General features: G+C 49.2%; 1 long non-coding RNA gene across 1 annotated transcript in view; it reads left to right on the top strand.

Annotated features, from left to right (window-relative positions):
* Positions 1 to 21,055, top strand: part of LOC311527172 — a 60,089-nt gene extending 39,034 nt beyond the window's left edge. Inside the window, exon 3 of the long non-coding RNA XR_014713266.1 lies at positions 20,973 to 21,055. This is a non-coding gene — a long non-coding RNA (uncharacterized lncRNA). The remainder of the gene's footprint in view (positions 1 to 20,972) is intronic.
* The last annotated feature ends 2,283 nt before the right edge of the window (positions 21,056 to 23,338 follow it).

Below are 23,338 nucleotides of genomic sequence, written 5' to 3'. Positions count from 1 at the left end.
TGGCTCTAATGAACACTAACTCATGTTCACACCTGTATGTGGAGTTGGGCTGTAAATGGCAGGGTGGAGGCTTTGGTGTCCTAGATCCAGCGGCTGCTCCCATTCCGTGAAGCAGTGAGTGTCTCAGAAGAAAACCAGCTGACCATGTCCTTGCAGCCAGGATCATTTTCATATAGCTGTTAATTTGCTCCAGCTAGTCAACAGTTTGCACACATTCGTGAACAGTGCAAACTGTTTTACTGACCAGCACATCCTGCTCTTGTCCAGTGAGTACCGTGGAGTCTCGAACTTCCACATGGGCAGCTTTTGGAACTGGTAAAGAGGCACCTGGGTTAAATATCCCAGTTGAAGGTTGGCATGTCTACCAGTTCTGCCCTGCAGTGTCAACATTGAGTGTAAGCCTCAGGCCTGATGAAGGACTTCAACCTACAGCTCTCCGATCCATAGGGAAAAAAACAAAGTCTTGAATTAACTAAATTGCCAATGAAATGGTTGACTTCCAAATTGGCCTATCTGTCCAAGGCTGAAGAAAAGACATGACGAAGCTGAGGTCAGACTTAATCACACCAGACTGCCTTTGCAAATATTTTAATAACAGTTACTGGGCGTGGGGACCTGACTCTCTGAGGCAGACACCTTTCTGTACCCTCAATTAACCTTCCCATTAGCAGCTGACGTCTTGGGCATAAACATTCTCGGACAAGGTCAGCCCTAGCACCTCTTTCATTGACTTTAGCGGGAGCTGCATTCACTACCGCAGGGGTCAGCTGGTTCTAGGTGGCCAGGGGGGACTGAGAACATAGAGTTAAGTGGTGAAATCAAGCCAGATGCTGAGAACTAAGCATTCAATAAACAGGCCCTCTGCACCAGCCACTGTGCTAGGGCAGAACACACACACACACCAGCTAACGAACTGGGTGCTGTATACGCCTTCCCTTTATTAACACGCAGACCAGTCATTGTTTATGTAAGAACCTAGTTATGGAACCCTCTCTATTGTGCTTTCACTCCTGTTTCCTGCATTTCAATCTCTTATCACAGAGCTGCCCAAGGATATGTGCTGGGGGTGGGGGGGTGTTTTACAAGTTGATAAGCTTTTATTGCTGCCAGTCCGGTTTATGGGTCTCCCGGGTAATGAGGCAGGGATAGGGAGGGTGGAGGGGATGTTGTCTGACTGTTTTCCCTTTTCACGGCCCCCCTCATTGCGGGCTCTGACTGGGGGAGATGGCAGACATAGGCTGAGTTTCCCTCTTGCTTGTTGCTTTGTGCCAAAGGGTGCAGGGAAGGGAGACTGTCTCCATCCCAGATTGAGCAGTCATGGCCTTCTCCTGCCCCAGGGTTTACAGCACATAGCACTGAGCGGAGAGGCTGTGATTATCCCATGCAAAATGTGCTCTGTGCATGGATTCTTTCCTCTCTGTTTCTAGTGGCAGCTGTAGAATAAGGGATGAGGAGCATGGGAAGGAGCATTGGCTAGGCCTCTGCCCTTGGACTTGTTCCACTCCCAGATCAGCCAAAGACTTTTTGTGCGACCTTGGGCATGTCACTCCATCTACCCTATGCTCCAGGCCCCCATCTGTACAGTGGAAACAATACTTCCCTTCCTCTCAGGGGTGTTGAAAGAATCAAATCCAGAAATAACTGTTAGACACTCCAACGCTGCAGTGAAGCGGGCCATCAGAGCACCGGGCATAATTATATTCCTATAATGGCCCGCCTTGGCACTTGTATTCTGGAATGGGAAGGCCTTTTTCAGGTTTAGCGTATGATACTTCCAAAGCGACTGTGGGGAGTTATAGTGGTGTAATTGTACAGGTAGAATCATGCTGGTATGAGTTGCCTCCCAGCTCCAAGAATCTGTCCGCTCCCACTCTACATACTTGAGTCCGTGTTCTCTAGTTGTTGGAGCAGAGGCCTATAAGTGAGGACTATGAGGCTATGCTCCTGGCTCCGCCACTGACTTTGATGTGTGCTCTGGGGCAAGTCACTTGCTCGCCCTGTGCCTCAGTTTCCCCATCTGAAAAATGGGGAGAATAATATTTATCCACCTTGCAGGGGTTCTGTAAGGCTTAATTAATTACTGGGTTGTGAGCTCCTTTACACTTCTTGGAGGCAAGGTGCAAGGGGAGCGTAGCATGTTATAAATTCTGAGCTCTGCTGCAGGGTTTGTCTTGCAGGAAGACTATCTGGAGAAGATGGTTGGGATCTGTTTATAGTGGCTGAACTTTGCAGACTTTAATCATGGCCTATGAAGTTTTACTATTGTGTGAGTTATTTTTTGTTTTGTTTTTTTGTCAGCTCTGAAATAAATTAAAGTGGCAAGTAACGATTTTGCCAGGTGCCGGCTCTCTCTGAACTCTTGCTTTGCGTGTGCCTTTGTGTGTGTGATGAACAATGATTAAAGAGGCTTTATTGGTCCCAGGGCAAAGCTATCATAGGAAAAACCTGTGTGCCACCTGTGACCTACTGGTGAGGGGGCCAGTTATGAATTACTCTGCCATGCTCCTGCCCCCTCTCTGCTCTCATTCAGAGGGGATCTGCTGAACAACCTGAATTATCCCAACCAGTTTCTATGGGATTTCACCTCAAACATAAAGGGGCTTTTCACACAGCCTCTTCTAAGGCTGTTCACAAATCTCTGCATCCTCAAACCACAGTAGCATCGCAGGAAGAAGAGCACCCCATGTGTGGTTCAGAAAATACCTGCCCTCTGGCTGCTACTCCAGCCCTTTGAATACCCTGTAGGGAACGGAAGGTTCTCTCCAAAGCTTTGAGGAATGGCGTTTCTCTTCCGAAGGTTTGTGGTTTAACCTTGCTGTGGTTCCGAGAGCTGGTGATCTCCTTCCAGATAGCTGGGGCAATCCTAACTCTGAAGGTCTTCTCCCTGCAGAGATCTGGGATGACCCCCTCTGAAATTCAGAGCTGGAATGTGAGCATTATGGAAAAGTGTTCTATAAACGGACACTCTGGACTTCATGGGTCCTCATCTCCATTTGAATTTCCTTTTCTCCTGAATTAGTGGATACCAATGCATCTGCTCACATTTCCCTGGCTATCATCTAACCTGCATTAGCCTGGTGCAGGGTAATCTCTCATTGTCATCCAGCTGTGGTCTGGTGATGTCTGTCTCTTGGGCTGCAGTATCCGGGCTTCAGGCATGACTGTCTCTCACCCAGCATGATGCAAAGGAATCGTGGCAATCTGTGACCCAGGACATTCTGTAAGATAAGCTCTCGATTGGAAAGGCGAGGTTAATAAGAGATTGGCATTTCAGGAAAACAAAACAACCAAAAGTTAATGTTCTCCATAAGAAGGGGCCAGCTTCTCCCAAACATTTCTGGCCAATGGCTGCAAAGAAAGCGGGCTGGTGACAATCTGCGAGGGATTCAGTCTACATATCATATACAGCTATGTCCAGGGATCCAGTGACCGCACAGCTGCAGTCTGTAGCGTGGATGGGTTGCTATCAGGGCATGTCCAAGGCTTTAGCCCGGTTACCCAACCCAGTTACGTCACAGTTAGCTCCTGTCTACATAATACCACGTTGTAATGAGGTCAGGAGACAACTAAGTTACCTCTCTAGTGTAGATGGCTTTTAGAAGGGCAGATTCATAAGGGAAGCTTAAGTAACAAAGCAGATACTGCAGAGGGTTCTAGATGGTGGAAAATAAAGGCAGGATGTTAAACTCCTCAGCTCCCCTCCCCACCAACGTGAGTCTCCCTCCATCCCATGCAGCCCTGTCCAGCTCTGTTTCCAGAGGAATAGTCAGATTCTGGAGCAGTGCATTGGTGTCAATGAGCAGGGAGTATTTATCTGGGTTTGTTCTCATTGAATAACTTAAAAGTAAAACCTCCAAGGGCTTCCACAAATACACACACCGAACTGACAACAGCATCCATTTGCACATGGAAAAACCTGCATTTACACACACACAAATGTTGTCAGTCCTTTTTTTATTGGAAGCCTTTGACGTACACTCCAAAGCTGGTTTCCATTTCTGCCATGTGGACTCTTCTTTTGCTGATTCCAGGTCTCTCTCTCCCTCTTTCTCTCCAGGTTGCAGACATTCATGTCGATTTGATAGGGGCAGTGGTCAAGTTAGCAACTTTTGGCCAGATTAGAATTAATTTAGATTCACACGGGGACAAAAATCACCCTCCCAAAAAAAACACCACGTTGGAAGGATTCCAAACTTTTGCTCAGAAGAGTCCTAAGACTGAAATAGCCAGGGTGGGTTGCGACAGGATTATTTAGCCTGGAAGGGCCAGATTTTCAAAACAACTCAGCGCCCTGCATCTTCCAGGGAAAGCAATACGAGTGTCTGGGTAATGGGCACTTTTGAAAATGGAGCCCTAGATTCCTTGCGGCAGGGACAATGTCTCATCATCAAGCATCACATTGACAGCCATGCCACTCTTGCTGTGTGAGGACCCAAGGTTTGGGGGGAGAGGGATGTGTCTCAATTTGGGCACCCAAAAATGGAAGCACGCAACATATTAAGCAACTTTTGCAAATTTGGGCCGAGGCAGCAAAGCATCCAGTATATGTTCATTACTGGGTGGGATTTCCAGTCCCAGCTTGCATGACTTTTGGTGCAGACATCTGGCAAAGGCAATGAGCAGAGTGTGGAATGTATTGAGTTCTGCAGAGGAGAGGTGCTGCTCCCTGCCTGCAGCCCCCAGGGCAGGGAGGCAGTATTTTGTTTATAAACAGAGGCAGGGTGATTAAGGTAAGAAAGGCCTGGTAAAGGCCTGGTAATTAAATTAAATTAAGGATCTGGAAGTCGTTAGATGAGCCTGAAAGCATTGCCAGGCACTCTAGTTCCTAGATCTGTAAAACAGGCATCACTCTGCACAGGGGTGTTGAAGGGAGACCTCAGGGGATTAGTAGTATTAGCATAGAAGAAATACAGCCAAGGTTACGTTCAGAAGGGAGGGAGCTGTGAGGGGGATAGGAGAAAAGAGGGGGCCAAAAAGACCTAGAGAAGGGAGAGCAGTGGTATAGAGAAGTTTCCACTCTACCTGTGGTACTTATGTGGCCCCGCCATCCTTGTATCTGAGTGCCTCACAATGTCTAATCTATTTCTCCTCACAGCCCCTCTGTGAGGTAGAGCCGTGCTGTTATCCCCATTGTACAGATGGGGCACTGAGGCACAGAGAGACTAAGGGCCAGATTTTCAAAGGTATTTAGGCACCTAGTAGGATTTTCAAAAGTGCCTAGAAGATCAGGTGCTTTGTAAACCCCACTAGCTGCCTGAAAACCTTTGAAACTCTGTCCCTAAGACACTGGCCTATGGTCATACAGGAAGTCCCTGGGGGAATTAAGGAAATGAACCCAGGTCTCTCAGGGCTAGCACCCTATCCACCAGATCAGGCGATCTCCTTGCTGCATGCTGAAAAAAAAGAGGACTCTGATAGATGGAAGCAAAACCAAGAAGGCCAAGTCTCGGCGACTCCGGCAATTGGTCCCAGGCGATTGGGAAACGTGTCATGGTTGACAGCACAGGAGCTGACTTTCCAAAGTGCTGGGGGGTGCTTGACTCCCGGCTCTGCCCCAGGCCCTGCCCCCACTCCACCCCTTCCCGCAAGGCCCCATCCCGCCCTACATCTTCCCACCCAGTTCCGCCCCCTCCCCTGAGCGCGCCGCATCCTGGCTCCTCCCGCCTTCCCCCAGAGCCTCCTGCCTGCATGCCACGAAACAGCTGATCGCAGCGGGTGGGAGATGTTGGGAGGGAGTGGGAGATGCTATTCGGCGGGGCCCGACAGCGGGTGGGAGGCACTAGGGGGATGGGGGAGCTGATAGGGGGGCTGCTGATGGGTGCTCAGCATCCATCATTTTTTCCCCGTGGGTGCTCCAGCCTCGGAGCACCCACAGAGTTGGTGCCTATGGTTAACAGCATGAAAAGCAGCACAGAGGTCAGGAAGGATGAAGAAATAGAGAACATCAATCAGGTGAGAGGAGATCACTTAACTCCCATGGGCTGGCAGGTTCTGTCCCAGAATGCTGGGTGTAGGGCAATGGCTGCTGTGCAAATTTTACGTTTTAACTGAAAACTGTTTCGTTTTTTCGGGTTTTTTTCTGAGTTTGAGAAAAGGAAGGAATGAGAAGTATGTATATGCATATGTATAAGCTCTGATACATATGCATATCAGATGTGTTTATGCCTCAAATTCTTGGGGTTTCAGCTGTATCCAGGCCAATTCCAGAACAAAGAACAGAAATTGCAGCCACAGAGTCCATAAAGTCGACGATTATTGTCCTGATCTGTATTATTCACTGGGCACCATCTGTGTGCTGAGCACTGTTCAGCATATGCCATAAAATGTCGTCCCTGAGCCAATGCACATAGGATGTGCAGCCCTGGCTAAGAGGGCTCAGCTATTTTATGTATGAAGCGGATAGTTATTGAGCACATGTTTATACCTATGAGTGGAGGCGCTGACGACAACAGAAGTTTTACCTGACTGAGGACTGGAAGATTTGACTCTCTGATTTTCTTTCATGAGGAAGAGCTGCCCCGAGCTCCCATGCCTGTTTATTTTCCTTTCCTGCCCGCAGTGGCCCTGATGTAGCTCAGAAGGCTTAAGTGCTTCTCCTGCTGTAAAGGGCAGGAGTAAATTGACCTTTAGTCCCTCTTCGGGAGCAGCACATGGCTTCAGCAGCTCTAGCTCTGGGGATGTTTGTGGCTGCAGGCAGTGGAAAAGCAGATACAGCTAAAGAGTGGGCAAAAGATAATCCTTTAACACCTTTCAAGCTTTGCCTATGGGAGTGTCCCCCTGGCCTCTGCATACTTCAGCCGCAGAGGTTATGGGGCTGTTTCAGCGCTTGAGGTGGTAGAAATCCATGCCTTGAGCTCTGATGGGGCCCAGTTCAATCCCTTGGTGCCAGGCCAGCCAAGATGGCAACTCTTCCAGGGCAAACTCAGGACTAGGAAGGAGGGAATTCCTGGCCCCTGCAAATGATGCTCCTCCTTCTTTGGAGTGCGGGCAGTGGGGAACTGAGTGGTGTCAGCATCCTGAAAGAGGTGCCGAACCCTCAGCAGACTCAGTCCCGCGGTGCTTTTTGTCTTCTGCTATGCTGCGTCAGCAATGTGCCGATGGACATCGGGAGCTGAGCAAAGCACCTTGTGGCAGGGAGGCCGTACAAACATGCTGACTCGGGCCAGTGGTGCCATTCGAGCTGGCAAGAGGAATGAGAACCCTGCAAAGTGAGTCCTGCTTGTCACGCCTGCCGAAGCCAAGTGTGTCTTATCCCGTGGGTGGAGGGGAGACAGTCGAGTCCGAGATAAGCTGGCTGGTGGCCAACATACCTCCAGCCACTGTGCAAACAGGCAGAGTTTGTCCAGACAGCACTTGGTTCTGAGGCATGGGTGTACCAGGGCTTCAGGAGCGTGTTCAAGCTCTGATTTTAGCCACTGGTGCTAGGGTGCCTCTGATGCTGGAATGTTGAATGGCGTATTGGGTGTGGAGGCGGTGCTGCAGGGATCACTGGGATCAGGCCTGCACTCTCTGATGGAGCCGGCCATGCAAGTGGCCATTTGGGCCTTGCCAGTGCAGTGGGTGTGTATAAAGATCTGCTCTGGGAATTATTTTGGAGAAGTTCCATGACCTGTGCTATACAGGAAGTCAGACTAGAGGAACACAGTGATCCTTCCTCCTGGCCTTAGAATCTATGAAAGAGCCAACCTCTGCCTTGAATTCCTGTCCTCCAGTTCATCCCAGCTTCCATCCTATTCACACTCCTGAAGGGAGGTCTTTACTGGTCAGATGTCAGGGTTTGCACTCCATCCTCCTCCTCCTTTGCCTTTGTTGTGTTTGACACTATTGATCAATCCCTCCTACTCAACAGCTTGTCCTCTGCTGGCTGGTGCCACACAGTTCTTCCCTGGTGGGCCTACTTCTCCGGCCATTCCTTTTCTCTCTCTCCACCCGACCGCTGGGTGATCTCATCCACTCGCACCATTTTAACGACCACCTCTACGTCGGCACCTCTCAAACCTACCTCTCCGCTTGGGCGCTCTCGTTCTCCGTCCTGACCCATATCCCAGCCTGTCTCTCCACTATCTCCTTCTGGATGCTTAAAAACAACGTGGCCAAAGCAGAACTCACAGATGCTCCCCAGCCTCTCATTCTCAAATCCCACCATTCTCTCCATCTCCCAGGCCTATAACCTGCAAGCTGGCTTGAACTCGTCCCTCTCTCCCGCTCCTCACATTCAGGCTGTGCCCAGATCTTACCACTGCTTCCTGCACAATGGGTCTCAGATCCAACCTTTTCTCTGGGTCAACTCAAGCTAAAACTCTCACCCAGGCCCTTATCCCTTATGCCTGTATTAAGGCATCCTGCACTCTGGGGTATCTGGATTCTTCTCGGTCAGGGACACGGTAGCCCTCTGATCTAGCACGTACCCTTTCAGAGATTTGAGTCTGTAATATCCTCCTAGCGGAGGAATGTTTTGGCCCTTTGTACTGGGTCTGACACAGCTGGAGATTTGGTGGCCCAGCCAGCAAGCTGAGAGGGATTCCCAGCACCCCAGAAATGAGTCTGTTTTCTCTTGAGAACACGTTTAGGTGAGTGAGTAGCACAGCAGCGAAGCGTTCGAAAATCCACTGCTGTTGATATACGAGACACACACCTAGCATTGGGCTGACTGGAGATCCAGCATCAGGGACAGGGACACAGAGGGAAAGAAGTCATTCCCAGGAGGCCTGGCTGAAGGGGATGGGGATTAGGTTCAGGCTTTCCCCTGCATCACTTCCCAATTAGTTTCCCCTCTCCTTTTTCTCTTCTTCAAAGCAGTAAGTGTCATTAATCTGTAAGCGGTATTAAAGCTGGGCTGAGCGCTGCAGAATCGTTTCTCATCTGACCCTCCTGCTCAGTCACACACACTGCAATAGTTTTTTGCTGCTTTGTCATGGCTGTTAAATGTACAAAGGCCCCTGAGTAACGTGATCTTCTTAGGCTGATGCCCACTGAGGCCCCTACACCCAGGGGCCTTTTGAAAGCAGGAATGTTGCCGGGCATGACCAAGTTTGTCCCATTGATGGTCCTGCACTCTCATCCTCAGACCCCGTATCTGGAGGAGTTACAATGCATGAAGAATTGGATCCTCCTGTGGGGCTGCCGGCTTCCCAGTGCCACTGTGCCCTGCAAGAAGCCTGCCACTGGCAATCCCAGTGGCTCCAAAGGAGGGAAACAACACACCAAGGACCACAAGAAGCTAATAGGAGGCACTAACAGACAGAGCCAGGGCCAGGTTCCTCATGATGTACCCAGATCTACATGTGTGGGGAATATCTGGAGGAGTTGGATCCAGAAACCACCTTGCTAAGACACAATGCCAGAACATCTACACAGGGAATCTGGTCTGACTTAGTTATTAAGTTGTGAATGATAGTCGCTATTACTAGAAATCAGCCTAAATCAAATCCATGGCTATAAACACCCTCAAACTTCAGTGAGGTTCAGCATATGGATCTGAATTTGGTTGGTAGCTGCTATAACCTAGGCAAAACCAAAAGTCTGATCACACTTTGAGGTATTTGAAACCCAGTTTAGAGAAACAGATTTGGCAGTGCCTTTGCAGCTGAATTAATACAGCCCCCTAACGGCACTGTTCTGCCTGTCATAGCAAGACAATTCACTCAGCATGCAACATCTGATGTTGGAAACTGAAATATCATCTCAGCTAATGAAACAGGCTCAGTGCTACTGAATGAAGAGAGGGGAAGTGGGTAAGATGCTGACTCTGTTGGTGACAATGATGGCTATACCTATGGATTAGCCCAAACCAGGGGGTTTGGCTCCTTGTTCCAAATCCCCATCCCCAACATGCAACACTGTCCCCTGCAGGGAAGGATTCCAGCTGTTGTTTTAAAAGCTGCCTGCTGGAGACACCCCTGTCTAGATTTCAAAGCAGCCCAGCGGCGCTGCCCTCTGATCGGAGGTGGCTCCATGGGATTCTGGCGGCTTTGAAATTCGAAACAGTGGGATTAGCATTGACTGTGTGGCCGATGGCTCCAGCCGTTCAAGGGAGTGGGATCACGCTGCAGTCACAGGCTGACATTCCACGTCTGTCCATGAGCCTGGGTCCAGCGAGAAAGGACATTTGGTGAAGAGACTGACACAGTGAGTCCAGGTGCAAAAGGCTTAGGCCTGAGGATCCCACAGCCCCATGGCACCTGCCAGTAGCTTGGCTGCTACCCTTACACCTTCTGGACTGAAGCAAAGAATGGGGAGTTTGCTTCCTAAACCCACACATCTCCTGTGTGTGAGATGGAAATGTACCAGAATACAGTGGAGCTCTGTTCAGTGACCTGGGAACAGATGATACCCTAGCATTTCACCGAATACCCTGTGCCCATTGTCCAACTCCCCCTACAGCAATCCCAGGTTGGGTTTCTCTCACACTTACTTCTACAATAGGCTGAAACTCTATTCCTAGAGGGTAGAAGCTTGATGGAATTTGCAGTGGCAGATGGCAGGGAGAGAAAGCCAGAGAGTGAGTTGCCTGAAGGCACTGGGAACATAATACCCAGGGAGGGAGCAGAGAACAAAGAGCCAGAGGTGATTGGCTTGCAACACTTTTGGAGACAACCATGCACATTCCCCTTCCTTTGTTCTCCATAGACTCACAGGCACAGAGCAACCTTGTACCTTATCAAAATGGCCTTTCTTTCTTTCTTTCTTTCTTTCTTGGACCATCCATAGCCTCTCCCTCAATGCACCTGGTCCCAAGCCCAAGGGAGAATCTCTCTCTTCTCTTTGAATCATTATTCCCTGTCCTTCCACCTACATGCATAGTGTTTGAAATGGTGGTGGTAGCTTTTCTTTGGAGCTGGGGTCTTGGCATCTAATTACCATTATTACCAGCAGGAGAGTGGGGTGGGGGGCGAGAAAACCTTTTGAAGTGATAAACACCCATTTTTTCATGGTCTGTGTGTATAAAACATCCTCACTGCATTTTCCACTTTATGCATCCGATGAAGTGAGCTGTAGCTCACGAAAGCTTATGCTCAAATAAATTGGTTAGTCTCTAAGGTGCCACAAGTACTCCTTTTCTTTTTTGCGAATACAGACTAACAGGGCTGCTACTCTGAAACCTGAAAGTACCAGCATGATATTGACCAGTTGTGAAGTTGTTCACAGAAAGGCAACAAAAAACGATCAGCAGGCTGTAGGGATTGTTTTAAGAGGAAGATTATGAGAGCTAAATCTCTCTAGCTTGGCTAAGTAAAGGCTGAGGTATGCAGTGTTGTAGCCGTGGTGGTCTCAGGATATTAGAGAGACAAGGTGGGTGAGGTAATATCTTTGTTTGGACTGAGACTGAGGTGGCAAATAGCAGTATCTAGATATCTGAAAGAACTGGGAATTATTTAGCGTGGGCAGGATTATAATGAGGATTAATAGGACAAGTGATGAAAGAGAAGAATTCAAGCTGCATATCAAGAAAAGCTTCCAAGGAGTGAAATCTATTAGGGCTTGTCTACACGTACAGGTTTCACAGTAACAGCCGTGTTAGTCTGTATTCTCAAAAAGAAAAGGAGGACTTGTGGCACCTTAGAGACTAACCAATTTATTTGAGCATAAGCTTTCGATGCATCCGATGAAGTGAGCTGTAGCTCACGAAAGCTTGTGCTCAAATAAATTGGTTAGTCTCTCCAGTCGGCATAGGTACTCCACCTCCCCGAGAGGCAGTAGCTATATCCCTGGGAGAACCTTTCCCATCGACATAGCTCTGTCCACACTGGGAGTTCGGTTTTCCACACCCCCAAGCGACTTAGTTATACCGACATAAGCTCATAGTGTAGACTAGGGCTTAGATTGTGCCATTGCTTAAAGTGAGGCTTAAACAGAGTTTGGACAACGTCCACATAAAGGAACTGCAAGGACCAATCGGGCTTTTGGCAGGGAAAAGCTCTATGATAGGGAAACTGCTGTTTCAACCCGAGTCTGGTTTGCGAAAACATCGGAGAGATTTTTGCTTTTGTTCCAGTGATGAACAAAAACAAAGGTCAAAATCTCAAGAGTTGTCGCGACATGGAATTATCCTCCAGCCAGTTCTATTGAAGATTCCATCCCATGGGTCTAAATTTGTTACTCTCAGTCTCTCCCCTTTGTTTTGACTTTCAGGAGCACAATGGACCCTTCTTCTTATGGAATTTTATTTTCACCAAACATCGTCACCGGCAATGGAGCTTCTCCATAGCCACATTGATTTTTGTCAACTAGCTTTCCTTGCATCGATTTGTACAGTCTTGTAATGATTCAGCAAGGACTTTCCTATTAGTCATTGCAGAACAGCTGCATATTCACTGGATAAGCATCAAATGCACAAAATTGGAGCCTCCCGAGCTTGCACTAGATTCGGTCCCCATGAGTGCCACTGTGTGCTTGGGTATCCAGAGTGGCTGCACGTGTATCAAGACCGCTCTTCCTAGGTCACTGTGACTGTTTCCCCACTTTAGGACATAACAGAAGATTCTTTCAATAACATTTCCTTTGAAAAATAATCCATCTAGCTCTGTTTTTGGAAACTGCTCCATATTCTGCACAGGAAGAAGTTAATTACTGTCCAGGGGGTGAGGGCGTGTGTTCTCAAATTTTTTAAATGTTTAATTTTCTTGAAAGAAAAACCATCTCTGATCTCTGTCGGATCCTCTCCCTGTTTATACAGAGGGTTTCTATTAGCAGGGCCAGCAACACATCCCCTGTGGCCTCATCCGTTCCTTTCCTCCTTCCCTCAAAACAGGAACCTCTCCCAAGGGCTGTGTGTCCTACCTCATTATGAGTCCCTCTGCTGGGAGGCTGATCTGCAACTCACTCTAGTGTGTGGTGGCCCAGTCTGGAGATAGCCCCAGTTTCATCACACCTGGGTGACTGGGACTGGAGAAGGTTCTCCTCCAGGACCCCAGTTTGAGTCCTGGATTCATGCCTGCTGTATATAACCTTTCCTTCCCGCTGCACACACAGAGAATGGGAGGAGAAAGGGGAGAGATGGAGCTGAAACAGAGCAAATGAAGGCAGAGGAGGGGAGAGAGATGTGAATATGTCTTGCTAACATCTGCTGAGTTCAGCCATGTAGGTTCTGACATTGATTAATTAAATATCTTTGTTTACCCCCTTCCTTTTCCTCTTCCCCTAATATTTTTCCTTCCTCTCACATGATGCTCATTATGTGGGCTCTGAAAGACTATAACGTACGGGTAGCACTGAGCAATGTTAGCAGTACTGAGGGGTAGCCCAGGAAAAATTCACTCCAGTCACAGCCTCTTCCAGCAGGGGGCACTGGAGAAAATGTTGCCAAGGCCACGGCGGTGGGGAGAATTGCAGTGAGCTCAGTCCCCGCCAGCACCAGCGGGAGGCACTGTTGGGAATAGTGCAGGGTCACTGACTGTGAGCTATTTTAGTCTCCTTTCCTCCCAGCAGGAGATGTTCTAGGGAGGGCTGGTATGGGTAAACTGGGTATAGGGCAGCACATAGATGTTCCACTCCCATTTTGCCCCGCAGGAGGCACTTTGGGGCATGGTCCAACAATGCCAGGTGTCGGGGAGCTCAGGGTACTCCAGTCCCAATGGCTCCCAACAGGGGGTCACTGTAGGGAGTGCTGGCTGTTGGGTGTCTACAGCTTTTTCAGTTCTAGCTTCCCCTAACAGGAGTCACCACCGGGAATGGCCTAAGAGTGCTGGTTATTGGGTAGCTCTTCTATTCCCAGCAGGAAACTGTACAGGACTGCTGGCTGGCGGGGTGGATGTGGGATTAGTGGGAGTCCCAGCTGCTCCAGTCCCAGTTCCTCACATCAGGGGGGGATGTAGGAGAGCTCAGCCCACTGGGGGACAGTACCAAATGTTCGTGGCTGGGGTCTTTGAGCAAGCTGGAAAGGTACGTGAGAAGATGTTTCTCTTTGGCATAATAGCCAGGAATATCTGCATGTATTAGGCTAGGAGCGCATGCTGACCCATATCCCTTTAAAGGTTAGTGTGGAGAGGTTGATTTCCTTTTGTTATTGCTGCTTATCTCTCCCCTACTGGAGCTGCTATCAGGGGACTATTGGGTGGCTTAATTTCAGGGATGAAAGGAGGTTAATGAGGCTGATCATCATTACCATAATCCCCTCTTGATTTTGAAAATTATTATTATAAGGAAGTAGGGCCTGAAAGGAAGTGCCCCAGAGCAGTTCGGCTGGTCCAGCTCCAAGCCATCTGACGCCTTGGCTTTCCTTAGCCCTGCATGATATATGTGCATACGTGTGTGACAGAGAGGGCACCATCTCTGCTCCCACCACATCAACGGCAGTTTGTCTTTGCCTGTCTATATGCAAAGGGCAACTCTTCCCACACTTTCTTCTCCACACCACCTTGCTCTCTTTCTTCACTAATTATTATTCAGCTAGTGATTGATTTCTTCTTCTTTTTCTCTCCCTCTTGCCCCTACTCCCCCTCACGTCTCTGCTCTGTTACCCCCCCCCCCAGTTATTTTTAAGCAGCTCTTTTAGGACTCGGGCTCACAGTCACACTGCCAAGCTGCACCCCGTCCCTCGAGTGAGAGAACATTCAGCATCGCGTTTCCCAGTGAAAGAAGAAATTGCTGGGTTTTGTGGTGTTTCTCGTGGGGCTTACCGATCCCTCCTCCCTTTCTGGTTTGTGCTAGACTGAGCCACAGGAATAGCATTCCAGGACATTTACCTGCGCTGAGAAAAGCCCAGAGAGGGGAGGTGTCAACTTAGGGGGCCCAGTGTTTGAAGCTCCTGGAGTTTGCATGATGTTCTGGAGAGTCTAATCATCTGTTAGCCCTAGTCTTTGTGGGGCCCATGTAACGTGTGTAGGTAGAGGTTGGCGCTAAGTGGTGGCTGGGGGGAGCTCACCCTTGGGGAGGGGGAATCAAGATACTTGTCACTGTGGGTGGAGATGGAGGGGATCAGTAGGTGGCATGGAGGACTGAATCCTAGTTCTGTCACTAAGGACGGATGGAGGGTTTCAGCTTCTGCCTGGATCGTGGGTTGGACCCAGAAATGACCTTTCAAGGCGGCGGGGTCATAACAAAAGAGGTCATGATAGATGCATGCTGGGAGGAGGGGATGAGAGGTCAGGTTCCTTCCAGTGCTGCCTCACACCTCTCGTCACCCTGACTCCTAACTAGCGAGCTCTCCCAGAGCGCTCTGCGCCGCCTGGCTGGCATGGCCATAGCTCACGTGTGAGGAACATCCTGGTGCGAAGACGACCAGCAGGCCTCTGCCCCTGCATGGCAGACCAGGCCGCGGAGGGAGAAATGGGCACATTCAGTGAGAGTGAACAAAAGGGGCCGTGCTGGAGGGGAGATGAGCAAGAAGGGGCAACTGCTGGACCATTAGGGAAGTGAACAGGAGCCGTAGGGCTCCCAGGCTGCTCTGTGCCAGAGTACGCGCACTCCTGTCCACCCTGAGAGCTGTCACAGACCCCAAGGCGGAGGGGGTGTTCAAGGAGCTACAAGCGCATCTCAGCCGGGTCAGGACTCCTCACAGCTTTACTTCGGCAGTGGGGGCAGCAGTAATGTCAAGTCTGATGGATCGTGCTGCTGGAGTTGCACCAGAATGACTCTATTTTTGAAAAATGTCCCTGTGGAGTGTTCCTCTCCCCCGCTGCTCCTCCAGGCCCAAAGACAACTTCTGATCAGCTGAGAAGATCTGTACTTGTGATATTTCTCTTGCTGTCTCATTTTATCTCTCCGCTGGGAAAATCGCTGGCAAGAAAGTTAGCCAAATATGTGTGTGTTTTCTCTCCCCTGTCTCTTCAGCAAGCTTGAGCCAAAATATGCATCTTTCTTTCCCCTCCCCGCCAGGCTGAGTGCGTGGTACAGAGGTTGATAATGTGAACTGAAAAAGCCAGACCATGATATCCTCATTCAGGCAAGACTCCCACACTAGTGGTAGGTTTACCTGGGTAAGGAGAGCAAGAAAACACACACACACACACACACCCCTTGCATCCTGCAGCAGTGGGAGGTTTAGGGATAGAATTGGGCAGATCAGTAGCAATTAGTGATTTATAAAATCCAGAGTTTCTTAAATGTCCTTTAATCTGAATGTCCTAGGGACGATGCTGGCTGGAGGGTAGGATCCTGTGGTAGGCTGGAGGAAGAGGGCAGGAATAATGTGCTGGCTTTAGACAGGCATCCTCTCTGTCCCCAACAAGCGGGATGCCAAGCAGGAAAGGGCGGGCCCAGCCCTGAGCCTGATGCTGGAACAGAGTGGAAAGGAAAGGGCCAGGAACAGGAAGGGCAGTGCAGAGCACGCTTTGAGGGCTCACACAAGGCAGACGCCCTCAGAAGGTCGACCCCGGCATGGGGAGGAGACGCCTGACACTGAGCACTCCTTGGAGAGGTTTTGCCTCTCCTCCTCCCTTCTGATCCAGGGCAGGATGAAGCAAGGGGCAGAGGAGTCAGGGGTGATGAGACTGCATTGAATCAGGCCCAAGATAAACAATGCTCTGCCGCCATCCCTCCTGCCCTTTGGAGAAAACATCGGGCCTGTTTTCCAAGCAAACAGGGACACTATGGAGGCTCTTTTCCCCTGGCCCTGTTCCAGCAGAGAGATTGCACCCTGGCTGGAACAGACATTAACCCCAGAGAGTCCAGATTCAGAAGACAGAGTGAAACAAACTCCAGAGGCTGGTGTTCGCTCCCTTCTGGGTCAAGCAGGTTTCTCCCAGAAGCGCTGGGAATTGCTTGCACTTTGTAGAGCAGCATGATAAGGATTTGTCTGGCAAGCAGCTTTGGAGTCCTCACATCGACACTCCCTGCATGAAAAGCAACTATTCACGTGCCACTCCCACGCTGCGTGTCATGTAAAGAGGTCTGTGAGACTGTGATGAGGATCCCTATGTCTGCACCAGCCTTCAGCTTTTGGTATATTCCTACATGCTGCTCTGAGCCGAACAAATCAGGAGAATGATGCCACGTGGAGTGTTTGCCATGCCGCATGCCCTGTCACTCTCCAACTGGCGTAATCTGCATTGCAATACCCAGATGCTTGCAGCATCCTGCTACCTGAGGATCCAGACTGCAGGCAATCCAGAGTGCAGCCAAACAGAGAAGCTCCTGTGGGTCACACCAAACATCTGCACCAAGCCCCATGGTCTCAGTAAGGAGCCATGCACTGATAATCTAGAACAGGGGTTCTCAGACTTCATTGCACCATGACCCCCTTCTGACAACAAAGTCATTACATTACCCGTGGAGGGGCAGACTGCAGCCCGAGCCCCGCCATTCCAGGTGGGAGGAAAGGGGGCCACAGCCTGAGCCCCGCCACCCTGGATGGTGATGGAGCTTGGGCTTCAGCCTGGGATCCCAGCAAGTCTAATGCTGGCCCTGGGGTCCCGACCCACTTTGGGGTCCCGATCCACAGTTTGAGAACCGTTTGAGATCTAGAAAGCGTACAGGGGGATTTCCTATGGGGAAAAGCTGTGTTGCTGTGTAGCCTAATCTTTGCATTAGGATACAGCTTGCTGGACGGATTAGGAAACAAAGACAAAGGTGCAGCTGGCATCTGTTGCAAATGGAAATGGGCAAAGATTCTCAAGACAGGAATGTGTTTCTGTCTTTCACAGACACAGGACAGAACCCAGTGTCCCCTAAGCAGACACGCTGTCTTCCTCTGCCTTCCCACACATGCACCCACCCACCTAAGCAGGTCAGTCCTGTTCGATGGAGCGCATGCCTTCCCTATGACTCAGGTGCATATGGGTCTCTTAGACAGACCGGATACAGCACTCCAATACATGAATCCAGGCATGCAGTTCTTTCTGTGAAATGCAGTGTATGTGGGGCCTGGAATGAAAGACTCGCTCCTCAGCAGCTGTAAGTCTGGTACCCTTTGTTTTTTTCTTTCTTTTGGCAATTATCCTGTGAGATTCCCTTTCCTCCCCCCACTCTTATTCCCCAAGCCCTTTTCATGCTCTGTGACCTTACGAAGTATAAACCCCTGGCAGATTCTCCCCTCACTGAATGGGAGACACCCACAGCTTCCTCCTACCCCAACATAATTGATTGGCCTTCTGGTCATTTCTGGGCTTTACTGTGCTGAAGTTTGTGATTCCTCCCTTTCCCTTCTTCCACCCCGGGAACCTTCCACCCTTCATCCCATTGCTATGGAGCACTCTCCAGAGGCAGTCCAATGAAATTCATCCATTTTTGCACTTGGGAGCCATACCAAGCTGGGGCACGTGCAGACATCTGACTGACATGGTGGCAGACCCAAGGAAGCCCACAACGGGATGGCTTCTTGCTTGAGGGGCAGCTCAGTATAAATATTTAACAGTTATTGTAAATATTTAACTTCTCAAACATGAGTCAGTATGGAAAAAATAGACCCTGTCAGGGAATCTAACCCCAGCTTGTCTCTGAGATGCTTTGGAGAGCTAACCACCCCGCAAATTCCCAAGCTTTGGGTCTGCAAGGTGGAGAGGAGGCAAATTAGCTCTTCTTTAGATAGTGAGTGCTTCCAGGCAAGACCTGTCTTTTACTCTATTTGTATAGCGACCACCATAACAGGACCCTGATTGTAGCTGGGACTTCCAGGCACTAGCCTAAAATAGATAATAATAATCTGAACTTCACATGAGTAAAACACATCAGCTCCCAGCTAAAAGGGAAACTTGTCTCGCTGAAGTTTATAGAGGCCCTGTGGTTAGCCTGCTGCATGGTTTTAGCCTTGTGCATTCCTAGGTTGAGAGAACTCTGCTGTGAAGATATGCGTTGGTGAGTCCTTAAGGATGTGCACAAACACTACAAACAGGGGAGAATGCTGCTTTCCCTTGCTGTTGAAGCTGATTTATGCTGGTGTATGTGAGAGCAGAATTTGGCCGAATGAGTGCCTCTGAGCAAACCGAGGGCAGATTCACCCCTGGCGTAAACGGAGTTTAATAGAGCTGCTCCTGTTTGCTCCAGCAATGAATTTGGGCCACAGTCTATACATGAGACATTTCAATCATTTAAAAACATTTCCACTCCCCCTGGGCCTCTGATGAATGTAGACCTGCCTCATGCTGCTTACTCCCCTGCATGCAGGTCTAACCTGTAGATTCACCTGCCCATATAATTTCCTACGCTTCTGTATACAACTACACACTTACTGGAGGGAGATACTGTATGTGCAAATATGCTGAAAAGCCCTTTGTCGGATACTTACTGTACCATCTGCCCAGCTGTATGAGCACTCCATAGTTCCCTAACTTTTTTTGCTTAGCCCCGTTTCTCTGTGGGAGTCACATAACACCCCCGCCCCCAGCTCCTGCTTATCCAGGGCAGAAAGTGACACCCAAGGGGATGGGTGGGCCAGGATCCAGCTGGATCAATCTCTGGAGAAACCCATGGCAGCACAGTGCAGAGTGGACCAGGGTTTTTCTCTCCCTTCCCTCCTGCCCAGACCCTCTCGCTCCTGTAGGCTCTGGAGGGTTTAAAATATGCAGGACTGTGGCTAGCTGGGTGTCTGGGCCTGGGCAGGGCAGCAGCCCTGAGAGTGCTCAGGGAGACCCCAGTGATCAGGGAGGGGATGAGGGGGGAAAACAGCAGGCTGTTGTCAGGGCGGGGGTGTGCTCCCTGACCCCCAAACACTGAGGACCCCCTGCACAGGCTCCCTGCTGCTGCCCTGCGCTGGCCATCCGCAGCCCCATCCCTCACCTCGCCACCCCTACTAACCTCATCATGTCCTGCCGGGGCTGGGGGGGTGTGCATACCACAGTTGGAAAACCAAAGCCATAGAGTTATGCTGCAGAATGATGGCAGGAATCCACCACTGGTTCCAAAGGTGTGGTTTTCAGCGGAGTCAACCATGTAAAGTAAGATGTAGAAATGTTGCTGTCTGGGTGGACACTCCTGTTCAAATAATAGTTGAGACAAATGTTTACATGTGGACCTATTTTAGCACTTGGGCTGCACAGCGGAACGTGGGACACATCACTGGGGGTTTTCAATATAAACGTGAAAGTGAATAATGCCATCTTAGACTAAATGCAACAGTGATTCCTAGTGATAGAGGTTGAGTAGTTACAAGTCCTTCATGAAGGCAGAAACGAAAGCTACTACCTAGGCTCCATAAGTGATCTGCTTTGGTAGGGCTGTGATGATGCCTTTGACATAAGACATTCTTCCCCATTCAGAAGGCAATTTCCCCCTTTGGCCTAATTAGGCATAAGCATCTCGATTCATGGATAGTTCAAGACACAGCAGCTGTTGCAGGTGCTCTAAAAGGTGGTTTCCTGCTCCATGTGTTCTCTAAATATTTACCTTTGGTGTGTTATGAAGCAGTTAGGGCATCTTCCGAAGTGGGTTTACTCGAGCATCACCACAGAAATGAGAGAATCTGGCTAATGAACATCTCTTTACTTGAGTTTCTCCCAAGGGCCAGGCCTCCAACTCCTGTGGGAACCAGATGTTTCTCAAAGCACTTTGGAAATGTCCAGTGAGTGACAAAGGTTGCACTTTGAAACCCAGGACCTGCCTCTGTCCTCATTCACACCAGTTTTACGCCAGCATAAGCCCTTAATGGCACTACTCCTAATGGAGTTACTCCTAATTTGCCCCAACATAAGGGGGAGCAGAATAGCTCATTTGCTGTATCCCCTTCTGTACATTTCATCTCGTTTGCCTTTACACTGTAAACTCTTCAGCACAGGGATAGTCTCTCTTCTGTGTTCATATAGCGCCCTGCACGGCCGAGCTTCTGTCCCATTTGAAGCCTTCCATAATGTGAATATGTAATAATTATAATCAGGCTCCTGGGGCATTGTCTTAACAATGAAATAAAGGTGTGTTCTTAACTCGAGTTACCTAACTCGAGGGAATGTCCCAGTGCCCACAAGGCAGTTTGTAGCTTTCACACCGAGTTAGCAAGCGAAGTTAAAGGCTATGGAGGAGACTGTTACAGACTGCCTTCTTTTCATTGGGGTTTTACCTCATGCTAGTGAACCTGAATTAAAAATACATCTTTTTTTCCCCAGGGAAGACAAGACCACTGAGATAAATATAAATCCACTGTCATGGCTGAGAATCTGCCCCCTGCTCTCTCACATTAATCTCCTGTCTATCTCAGGTACGTATGGCCACTATTGCCATAGCATCTGAGCGCCTCATAAGCTTTAACACAGTTATCTTCACAACCCCAAAATGAGGCAGGGAAGTATTACTATCCTCACTTTGTAGATGGGGAAGTGAGGCACAGAGAGGTGCTGGGACTTAACTAAGGTCATACAAGGAATCAGTAGCAGAGCAGGGATGTGAACCCAGGTTTCCTAAGTCTGAAGTTACGGCTCTATTGACTGGACCATCATTCCCCTTCCTTTTTCAATCAGCGAGCCCAGCAGATTTCTGTGTATTTAATTTAACCCTCCCTTTGGAAACTTCTGTCAGTTCCTCAGGCTGCCGAACACTGAATTCAGCCAGAGACATCTGAAGAAAATGCATGGGTCCAATTCACCCATTATTCCAGGGCTCCTCCACTATTGTGTTACTCCCTGGTTGCTCCATCACTGAGTTACTCCACCAAGTTACTGAAATCAACAGTTACCTTAGCATAAAGCTGGAGCACCGCAATGCTGCGTCTCGCCCATTCTTGTAAAATGACCCAGATCATGCCTCTCTGCAACAGTTTCCTGCCCAGAGAGTGAGCCACCTGCACCTGGAATAGCTTTGGAGGCTCCGGGGTGACTCAGGGCCTTGCATCGCCTTCCCTAGTGGCTTGATGGTGATTTTTACAGGAAAAGGGGCTCGTCTACAGACTCGTAGCACAAACCGAGCGAATCCCCCACATGTCGCAGCCAGGAGATTAATTGGAGCCTGTTCCCAGGATGGTAATGATTGAAAAGAAGACGTTTCTTTGTTGGATTTGGAAAGAAGCTGCCCCTGAACTCCCTTTTTATTGGGCTCTGGCCTTTTTCATCTTTCTTTCTTTCTTGCTTGCTTGCTTTCTTGCTTTCTTGCTTCAGCTGGCTGCTCAACACAAGCCTCCTCTGAACAGTAATGTCCCCAACCCCACAGCACCATCTGCTCACCAAAGCTAGGTATTTCCTCTCTCCCCCTATGTTAAAGCTCTGGACCCTGGGTTCTATTGTGACATTTCACCCCCTCTCATTCCTTTGCCTTGACATGCCTACTACCTCCCTCCTCCCCCAACAAAATGAATTAGGAGAGAGGTTTTCCCTGGTCCTGTAAAGAAATGTTAAAGTGTGTCCAGAGACAAAAGCTGTCCCCTTTGCAACCTACCAGCTGCCTCTGGCACAAAGAGGAGAAGGGGGAGGTGGGGCCTGCATGGTCATGGGGGGCACTTTGTGACCTGAAAGGAAAAATCTTGAGAAAGAAACAGAATAAATATCCCCTCCTTCTTAACAAGAGGGGACAGAATCAAACGCTTTTGTTAAGCGAGGGGCTGTCCCCACACCAGTTAACACGGCTTCTTCACCCCATCCTGACGTCAGACTTTAACTCACTCCACACCGTGTCTTTCTATCCATGGGCAGAAAATTCAATTAGTCTCAAGCAAGTGCCTTCCTAAAGGGCACAGAAAATGAAAATAATGGGAAGAAATCCGCTTTCATCCTGTACAGAAAGGGACTTTAGGGGGGAAATACAGATTAAGGAGATAAAGAGACAGGTTTAGGACTTTCCAAAAAGGTCTTTCTTTCTCTCTTCTCTTCTCTGATCTGCGGCTTGCTGAGGGCCCAACTCTGTTCTTGCTTACACTGGCATATCCTGATCAAAATCACAGAGTAAGGAGAATAGGGGATCAGCAAGTGTGTTTTACTGTGAATGGCAGTCCAAATTGGCCCTGTGTTCTTAACTGTGCATATGGACCCCTGTCCATCTGTGTGATCTGTACCAGGGTGTGCACACTAGGCTGGCTTCAGTGTTCTTCCAGCGCTCAGGCTTCTATAATCACAGCACAATTAGTGTTAATTGGCTGTGACATAAGAACCAAGGATTTCCTAGGTGGTGCCTTTCCGTGGACTCACTAAAAGCAAGAGCTTGATGCTGCAAACTCTTACACACATGACCAGCCCTTGCTCATGCAAATAGGCCCTTTGACTTCACTCCCAAGTGTAAAGGCTACTGGCATGAGTAATCCAACTGTTGTGTGATTATGGTAGAGAATCACAGTGTTGCTTTCTTCTAGCACTGGACAAGGAGTTTTATTTGCATAGAATCTCTCTCTGCTTCTCTGACTAGAACCTCCCTCCTGCCTGGATTTAAACAAACAGTACACCTATCCTCACAATGCTCCAAATGAGTGAATGTGCTTTCCTGTATCATCACCCTCTTTTCTTCAGAGACTAGAAACCAGAGCAAAGTCCTATTGATGCCCTGATAAAGA

This window comes from Lepidochelys olivacea, assembly GCF_965140295.1.
Source record: "Lepidochelys olivacea isolate rLepOli2 genome assembly, chromosome: 10".
NCBI classification, from domain to species: Eukaryota; Metazoa; Chordata; order Testudines; family Cheloniidae; genus Lepidochelys; species Lepidochelys olivacea.
This window is presented reverse-complemented; position numbering and strand designations above follow the sequence as displayed.